Genomic DNA, 10471 nt, shown 5'->3' with positions numbered 1-10471 from the left:
TCTGTCTTGGTTTCACAATGAAACATGTATCAAAAATGCTATTTTGGAGATTATGAAAAATCACAACATGCATTTAATAGCATTCATTTCCTCAAATTATTTTATCCTGCTGCTCATTTGTGCCCTAATATATAATGCACAAATAGATAATGCAGGTTAAAATTATGTAAAAATCAGATGCATTCCTAAATATTTCAGTAATAGGATAAAGAGTCTGATACATATACATTCCCCTAGCTCAACTGATCCTGAGAAAGGATGAAATAGATGTTAACGGATGACAGCTTGGCTCTTTGCCTGTTTTATGCTTAGGACTTACAGAAAATTCCAGGAGGGATGTGGGAAATCAAGAGATTTCATATAAATGTACCTCCTACACTTCCAGTGTAGTTTTTTGAAAAATGAGATATTTTTCTTTTTGGTCGTGGAGAGTTCTGCAATTGTTTGGTCCTGTAATAAGTTCTGTGGGGATGCTACAGAAAGAAAAGTTAGTCAAGGGAATATACTTAAAAATCACCCTGGTCTTGGAGAAATGGAGAGCATCGTAAGAGCATTCTCTATTTCTCTTTTTCTTCTGAGCATGGAGAAAAGACTTAAAGATGTTTTTCCTGTCTTACAAAAATCAGATAGGACACTATCCCTTTATTGCTATGTATTTCCACCATCTCCAAAGGCTAAAATCTACATAACAAATACGAGTTTTTTTAAAACAAAAACAACCCCCCAAAAAACATCAAAACCCCACAAAACAAACAAAAAACCAAGCAACACCCCCCAAACAAACAACAACAAACAACCACAAAAACCACAACACGCCACCCCCCAAAACAACAAAAAAACCTAAACCCACAAACAAATGAAAGTTACTGGCATATTCTTTTATTGGACAGGAAAAAGAGCAGGTGCTGCCAACCAAGAAGCAATAGGGAAGGAGATATTCAGCTCTCAAGCACCTCATCTATTTCCAAGGCTACAGGCATACAAATGCAATAGAGGTACCTCATGGAGATGTAACCCGGCCAAGGTTTAACAAACTGCTTATGTCCTCCTTGCAGCACATCCCAAGCAAAGCAAACCAAAAGAAACAAAAGGTTGAAAAGAACAAAATAACTTTCTGTAATACAGAGGGATGCATGGTTTAGGGAACCAATTATATGTTTTCTAACAAGTGAATGAATTTCAGTGTCAAGTACTTTTCTGAGTGCACTGCTTTTCAAAAAAAGTGACTGAAAAAAATTCAGAAAAAGAAAGAGGAACAGAAAAAAATAATTGAAAGATAGGAAAAAAATCCAACCAAACCTAATTTGATTTGATCCAGAGTTTGAAAAGATCAGGTTTGGATGTATTTTGCAAATGACATCTCAATTTCACAAATATTGGTTGAAGTGCAGTGAATGCCAAGCTTGCACAGCCAGCTTACGTAACTGTATATGTGATGTCCCAACCTGCAGCATTCCTGAGTAGTGGAGCTCTGGATATACACAGTAAATGAATGGAAGTGGACGTCTTATGTTAGCATTTAGCTGAATACCAAATAGTCTGACGCCCCATTACAACAAATCTACATGCAACAACAAGTAATACAAAGCAGCACAGTGAATACATTCATATCATATATTTGTTCTCTTCCTTATTTTTCTTCTCTTTTTCTGTTACTTACACTTCTCTCTTTCTTTCTCATTTCCAATAGCAGGGCCACTGTAGTTAACTCCACCTGCAATGAGTGGAAATTGAACAGTCCAGCACTTTATAGTACAGGACTGCTCACATCAAAATCCCTTCCATTCTCTCACTCTTCTGTTTTAATATTCTGTTCTTTTCCTTCACATTTCCACTTACTTCTTGCATGTAACTCTCCTTCAAAACAGCACCCTTTCTATTCAGTTTGTTGTTTATACTAATCTTTTCCTCCCCGTTTTCTCTTGCTCCTGATTAAATTCCCTCTTGAAAGCATACATTTCTCTCCTTCAGTTTTATGATGCAGCTGGTACAATCTTTTTCTCCCCAATCCTGTTGAAGCCTGAAAATAGCTTGCTGCAAAAGGTCTTACTTAGTGTTCTCTTTTCATGGCACTTCCACTAGAGTTTGTAGGAATTGCTGATTAGAATACATCTTGGCAAATAATTTTCAAAAATGAATACTGGAATTTTGGTAAACGCAAACCAGTCATAAACAAAGGAATTGACTTTTGCATAGGCACCTGAATTAGGACAGTACAAGTTCTCTCCCCTCTTATCCACTGAACCCAAAACTGATCAGCTCTCCCATTTTCTAAAAATCAGTGGGCTGTAAACAACCAATAAGAACATATTGTACCATGATTTTTACATAAAACATTCTAGCAAAGTCTATAGAAATTCTATTTCAAAATTAAAGAGACACAGCTCTGCAGACAGATTTCACTTGATGTAATTTACTGTAGTATACATTTGCTTGAAAAACTATCACATATAAACAGTTTCTCCAAAAAAATCTTTGTGTCATTATTGTTGCTTCTCTAAATGTTAGAGCAGATATTACATGCAATACCTTTTTTTCTGATCTTTTAATAATATTTTAATTTTGAATTAAATTATGCAGATTACTAGATACTTTTGAAGTCTCATCTTTAATACTGTAACAGCTGCTACAGCACTGGTAATGCCTTTTTTCTCAACCAGGCCTGAATAAGGAATTTATTTTCATAAGTACATAGAATTGCTTTACAAATTGTAGTGGAACATGATGTTGACATTCTTCAAGCCATGGAGTAATTTGTAGTTTAAATTACTCTCAGTGGATGTTAATCAACCATATTTTGCCTCCACTGACATCGTTGTTTTAATCTTCCTCCTTACTGCAACTAATCATGTGAGAGATTAATATAAACTGAATTTTCCAAAATTGGCTATGACTAGGAGGAAACTAGTATTCTGAATAAAATATGGAGAGTTTTGAATGGGAAAATTGGAAGTGTTGCTAATTTTTACTGTCTTCAATGCAACATTAATTTTTAGTGCTAATCTCCCAGTATTCTAATAGGTATATCTAAAAAAAGATTTTTGGTGCAGTAGTGCATATATATTATAGATTTACATACATTAAACAAAACAGTTAAGCTGGTATTCCTTGTATCACCTTTCCATTTCCGTATATATTTCTACAGAGAGAGTGATTTGTGTCATTAAAAGAAGTCTGGCTTGTTGACAGACACTTCCAATGACCAGTACTTGTACAGCTTGCATAATGCACTGAAAGAAAACAATGACAGGTTTAATATAACTTCCTAAACAAACTAAATTAATTTCTCCTTGATCATCAGTGACACTGTTTCCAAAAGAAAAGTTTCTTTTCCTCATGAAGATGAAATCAACTCATGGCACTGTGCCTTATTAATACATGTCTTCTCTAATCCCATTATTTCTCTGTGCCACTAGACTGAGCTGCATTTGTTCATACTTGTGCTGCCGCTGCATTTGAATATCTGGCCTCAGTTCTTGTACATGGTCTCCTCTTTCAGTTCATTCCAATTAATCACCGAATACAGTTCATTGTACAAATATTGTACAAAATCCCCCAAACAATGTTCACTGAAGTAAACAATGCTTTTCATAGCCAGCTGCTGCTTCGTTCTTCTTCCAGACAGACAAATAAGAAAAGAAACAACAGAGCACCTGTTTCACTACTCAGCCAGGACCTGAAATGTAATATTTATTTTCATTTTTCCATCTTATTTAGAAAAGCAAAATCAGTTGGTGCACTGCTAACATGCACAAATGACCAAGGAAGAATGTGCTAGCAGGGAAGTCTTAGGACTTCCAAAACACACTTCTGTGGCAGGTTCTCAAATCAAAAAGTTAACTGGCAGAAATTTATCATCACCTAGTAAAACCAGATGTATTTTTCAATAAGGAAAGAGAAGACAATACACATCAATGTCTCTAAACAGCACTTGTAATGAAAATATGGTCCTTAATTTTGTTAAACTCAGTTTTATACAGTTCACATACAGTAACATCACTAAACTGTCCTTCTCCAAAAGATCCTTATTTCCAATAAACCTCTCGGAAAGTTATTTGCTGCACAGTTCTCAGTCTACTAGCTAACAGATAACCCGCCATCAACTTCTGGACTGAGTCTATAGCTTCCAAGTATCTCTGAAACAAGTGCAAACTTTTAATGTGTAATGCACACTAAATAATCTTAAGCTCTGCAAACTATTCAAGCGCATGAAGTCTATCACTCTTTACCTCCTGTTGTAATGGGAATAATAATTGAAGACTTCCTTATTTATAAGCAGCTTTGTCTTTACTTTTTACATTTGAAGTTTATTTTAGGAGAACCACAATTTCACCTGAGACCAACAAAATATAATATGCTACCCTCTTGACAGCTCATTATTTTGACAGTAGACCGAACTGCAATTTAATTTCTTTTTGCCTTCTTTTGATCTAAGTACTTTTCCCCCATGAATGTCTTCATTCAAAAAAACAACAAAAAACCACACAAAACAAAGAAAAAACAAAACCAAAAAACCACCAGAAATTGAAACTTGTAACAAATGCATTGCTTGTAAGAGTAGAGACATTTTTCCTCTAAAGGATTGATTCAGAGAGGGAAAAAAATTAAATGCAATGGGAATGCATGTGTTGTTTAGAAGTGTTACTCTGAAGGATAACCTCACTTATGAATACCACGGATTGATGAAATAGAAATATGACTCTTAAAAAGAGTAATTTTGTTATGGAAGGAGTTTGCTTGTTCAGGAAACCTAAGTGACCACAGGTAACTAAAACAAATCAGTTAAATGTGAAACCATCTCAAGAACATCTGTAAGTAGACAGACTGCTTTATAGACTGACTTTGTAATAATCATTGAAATTGCCCTTAAAATTATATTGCTTTTTAGCCATACTAAAATATTTATTACTCTGTGTAGCATATTCATGCATAAACGTATTACAAATGTACGTATTTTCCTAATCTTTACTTAAAGATTGATTTGGCCACTATTTACTAGCAATAAGCATAAGCCTAACAATTAAACAAAGTAGTTTATTGGTAGCTGGCAGAAGAAAAATGTTTTTTAATGTTTTTTTATGTGTCAGCCTTAGCAGAGAACACATGGAGCATATTTACAAACATTTCTTTCCATTTATATAAATATTTATATAGTCAACAGCTGTATTCAAGCACTAAAGAGTAGCAGACAGTAAGGAGTAGAAGGTGATTTTATTGAAATCTCAGAGCAAGAAGATTTTTTTTAATTTGGCATGCTTCTTATAATGTTGATTCCCTGTGGCCTTTATATCACTCATGTTGCTTACAATATCAAATTATTGGGTTTCCAAGGGACACAGAACAAGTAGCCTTAAATTCAGCTTGCCTTATTTCTGTGAATAGTCCCATAAAATCTAACTGAACTACTCACATTAAAAAGGCCCATGATAACTCTTTATAAATTAGTTTTTCTGTCAAGAAAACGTAATTACTTGATGTTTACTCTTTAGTATGTGGTTTTAAAATGGCCATGATCCAGATAAAGATAAGATTTTAAAAAATTATTGCATTTTTGTGCAGCAGTAAAAGCATAGATCCTCCATAAAAATTGTGTACATCCATTTTAATTGGCAATTCATCAAAATAATTCACAATTAACAGCAAAGTAACAACATTTATGTCAAACTAAATTAGCATATATACTTGTAGCAGAGGCAGAAACAGCTGTTATTCTGTTTGCATAAACTTCCAGCAGAATGTGTCTGGCAAAGTTAAGCACAAACATTTCTGCTTTACAAAAAATAGTTCCAAGACTGCAAAAATGCAGAGGGCCAAATGTCTCATTAATAGGACCACTCAAGTAAGTAAGCATTGTTCAGTCATACAAGGACCAGGCCATCATAGCTGTACTGTATTCTCAATCCTGTGCATAAATTAAGAGGTTTTTAATATGCTCATGAAACCAATATTAGAAACAAACAGGGAAATAGCACAATCCAAAAGGCACCTTCTGTCTGCCACCCCCAGTGACACTGTGTGATGTCTTATTCTCCAAGCTGCACTGCAGACTTTGCCAGACTGCATACAGAATCGGAAGAAAAAACAACATTGAACTTTTTTAAACACGGAGCACAAAGAACAACATTTTGACATCTAAAGCTAGTCTATGAAAGTCATTACGGAAAGCCCCAACTGTGCTAAATGTACAAAGCTGTTAAAATTGCTCTTTAAAGAAACTGATTTTAAATTCAAATGTATCAGTTTTTTTAAAATTTACACTTTGATTTAAGTTGATATAACAGGTTTATTACTAAGCTCAACAGCAACTGATCTAAGACAGCATCTTAGAATTGTTAAGCAATGTAACTACTAACACACTCCTGTTATCTTGTGATTGTGAAGCAATGCTCAGATTTTCTTCTCTTTTAATATCTTTTTAATTGTTTCCATTTTGTTCTATGGAACAACTATTATATTTAGCCAAATTTACCATAAGTGCTATTGTAACACCTGTGATTTCCCTCATTAAAAGCAAAATGGACAGGGTCATGGGTTGAAAGGGCAGGGTATGGACTACAAAAGGGCTAGTTAACATAAGCCATTATACTGTTGTACTGATAAAGCTCATTTCTATTCAACAGATGATTAGTTCAATCAATATTTACTCCTGTGTGCATCTTCATCTACAAAGCATACATTCTTCAATTTCACAGCGCAGATCTTGATTTCTGTGAATTCACTTCACTGTTTGAGAGGTAGGAATTTCTTGCTAACTTGGGAACCTTTCACCCCTTTGCATTGCTTTCCTGTATCGGGGAACCAGTGCCCACACTGTGGGTCCTGGAACTGTTTAACAACACTCAGTACCGCTGAAGGTAAACCTTACCCATACACTTCCGAGTAGGCAAACGTCACTATGATATACAGCAATGCCTTCAACAGCACCCTAAAGCCTTTCCACAAATTATCACAAGTACATTTTAAACAGGAATGATCACTTCCAGAATTCTTGTTTACTCAGAACATATTTTTTTTTCTTCTGATAGATTTACTCCTCAAATTCCAAAAATAATTTTTAACCATAGAACACAATTTAAATGACCTCTGCTACTGTACCGCCAAATTAGAAAACCATACCAACCAACTGCTTGTCATTGTATTTGTAAAAGTCCAACAACGGAAGTCAGACATTTTCTATACCACAAAGGAGAAATTATTTCCAGCCAATGCACATGGTATTTTCACAGTTTTTAAATTAACTGCCACCAGACTTCCATCTATGAACAACAAAGGTAACTTAAAAAAAATTATATGATGAAAAAAATCTTATACAATATTTACATTACATTGAACCATACAGTTATCTATTGATGAACCTTCATTATGTACTCTCCTCTGACCCCCAGTACCATACCATATTACAATTAAAGATAAATGGAAGATACCACATGGAATATAAATATGATCCAATGCAAAGTAAAACTACTGCTGAGGTACAAATGGGCTCTCATGCTTTCCCTTTTACTTTTGTTCATTCTAAAGAGGTGTCACTGTATTGACTATACACATTTGCATTTTTTATTATGTGATACTGTTTATTACTGACTCATGATTTTCTAAGCATGCACTCTCATTTATTACATTTTACCTGCAAAGACTCAACACCAGTAACTTGTGTTTTATCACCTATCAAGTCAAATAACATTATCCAGTTAAGGAATAGCTAGATGCACTACACTGTTGAGGACAAATTGGCTTTACACTGGTGGGGTAAGGTCCTAAGTCCTTCCTTTAAATAGTCAGTGTTCATTGACATATTTTAGGATATTAATGTTACATATTTCAAATAGAGACATATTTACTTTTCCTGAAATAAACTGCAAAATCATTTTCCTTTAAGTTAATGAGTCTCCAAAGATCCCCTGCATTAATCTACTCAATTCAGGAGAACTTCTTAGTTAGCCAGTCTACTAGTATATGTTACTTAATATCTTGCTTCAAAATACTGCCAACAGCATTTGTTTAATCACAACCTTCTAATTTCTTACAAATATTTCAGTCATGCTAAGAAAATGGAGTAACTACATAACATCATATAACATGCACTACTGCTCAGTCCTGACACCAACAAAAAAAAACTACACAGAAAACTCCCTTAAATAACTTGGCTTCAGGGGTTCACGGTGCTCCTTTTCTTCAAAATGTATCAGAAAAAGCTTTTTAGTAAGAGTTTCAACTACAAGTTTAAATATTACTTTTGTAATAAGTGGAGTACTTGGATACTAATGTCACTTTCACAACTCAAATAGTTAACATCACAAACTTGGCTTTTTTAAGTGTACGAGTAGCAAGTTCCCAGAGTAAAAGTAGATATTTTGACATCTTTTTTTGCCACAGCCAACCTTACAAGTTTGCATAGCAGCTGCATTATAGGCAGAATTGTAATAGCTTTAAGCTTAACAAATCATTTCAGTAAGAATTAAATTACAAGAAAAAAATGTAAGTCTTCTTTTTCAGTTAAACAGCACAATCATTTTAGTGCATCTTCTGTTCTCTTTTTCTAAAAAATATATTGAAGTACACATTCTATGTTCTTAACTCCCTCACAGGATGTTGCCAGGAGTGGGACAGATGGAAGGAAGACTAGTGAACACTCACTGTAAATTTCTTTTATATCTATGTTTGGCTCTATAAAATACTGGTATAAAAGTCATTAACTTCACAAAATTCCATTTTCCATTCAGAGAGAAATATATGCACCTACCATAACAACAAGAGTACCAAACCAACAAATTCCCAGTCTCCTGCACATTGTTCTGCTGTATGTCAGTATGGCTACATATGCAGAACGGGATTTAAATCAAGATTTAAAGTGCAGAAAATTATTATTTTGGATAGTATATGACCAGTGACTGTAACGTACTGGCACAATAGCAGAAAATTTTAGCTTGGCTTCCACAGGATGGGATGACTGACTGTCTATGTGACTGTCCAGTATGTTGGGATTCAGCAGGCAGTAATACAGGTTGGGTATTTGCTCTCCTTGGCTTCCATCTTCAATGTGAAGCAGTAATGAACCACAGCAGTCTCTGCACATCCCAGGCAGGCTGTGCTAACTGCATCAACTGCAGCTTGGAAGGATCACAGCTCAGCTGGGAAAGTTTGCAGGAACAGCTCACATACTCAAGACTGAGATTTTCCTCTTTGAAACCAACTGCAAATATAATTGAAAACAACTACACCTTCAAAAGAAGGCTTACAGTTCTCTAAAAGCATGAATTCATGGGAGCTCACAACCTGTGAATTGTGACACTCATTTATTTCTGTTATTTGGAAAGTCACAAAGACAGATGTTCAATTAATATATAATGTTCCTTTTTATTTGAGAGGGTGTGAAGCACTGCTCTTGCCTCGGACACACCTGTTGTAAAACTTCACTTTACTAACCTCTTGCACATGAGTTTTGAACAAGGATGAAAGTTGCCCATTTGTTGTTTTTCTCCTCCATCCATCCCAGCCCTTTTTTCCCTACCTGTAAATTCCCCATTGAGTAAGCATAAATACAGTGCAAATATTAATTTGCATATTAGGGGCAGAGCTGCACCTCTTCACAGTAGCTGACAGCACAGCTAAAGGGGTGGCAAAAATGACTACAGAGCTAGGGTAGATCCTGCAAGAGATGCCGCCAGATGCGCAGCAAGATCTGCCTCCCTCTCCCTGAGTGTCTAAGAGGGAGGACATTTCACTTCACCCTTGCACAGACCACCCCAAGTCATGGGAGGAGAGGCATAGGTGCCATGGCTTGCATGGATGAAGTGCCCAGAAAAAGGGGAGATGGGGTTCCTGACCAGGGGTCACAGGATGCGCACACTTTGAAAACAACCCCTGAGACAATGACTGGCTTTACTCAAATTGGAGGCGCTCCTGTGCGAAGAAAAAAAAAAGAACGAAAAACCCAAACAAAAAACACAAACAAAACCAAAACCCGCAAAAACCCACACTCAAATAAACAGAAAACCCCCAACCCAAGCAGCAAAGCTGCAACAGGGGCCACTTTACAGAACTGAGTGTTTTCTCTCTGTTTCCTGTTGCTCTTAAGAAAAACAAACACTGTTTAGCAAGTTCTTGCCAGATGCCCCACAGCCAGCACCCTAACAAAGAACGCTGGGGGAAAACAAGGTCTTTTTATGTTGATTTGCACAAATGTCATAGTTACAATTCCTTTAAAGTGAATTACACACGTGTGATTTGTTAGTGCTGTTAAGACACGCTGTTACAGGAGCTGACATCGAACAAGATGTAATTCTAGCTAAAAGTTCTTTCTAGCGTGTGTGTCCCCCGTCCTTTAATGGAAGATCCAAGAAATCTGCATGCAATGTCGCTGTCAACCCCGAGCGCGTCCCACTCCACATTAGCCCTTCTCCTCCGTTCCAGCACCCTGGTAGAGACTACTTTTTGTCCCTTTTACCAAGCCGTGGCTGAGGCCAGCAAC

The sequence above is a fragment of the Corvus brachyrhynchos genome, unplaced genomic scaffold (genome assembly GCF_000691975.1).
Source record: "Corvus brachyrhynchos isolate BGI_N302 unplaced genomic scaffold, ASM69197v1 scaffold22, whole genome shotgun sequence".
In the NCBI taxonomy this organism is placed as follows: Eukaryota; Metazoa; Chordata; class Aves; order Passeriformes; family Corvidae; genus Corvus; species Corvus brachyrhynchos.
Note: the sequence above shows the minus strand (reverse complement) of the source record.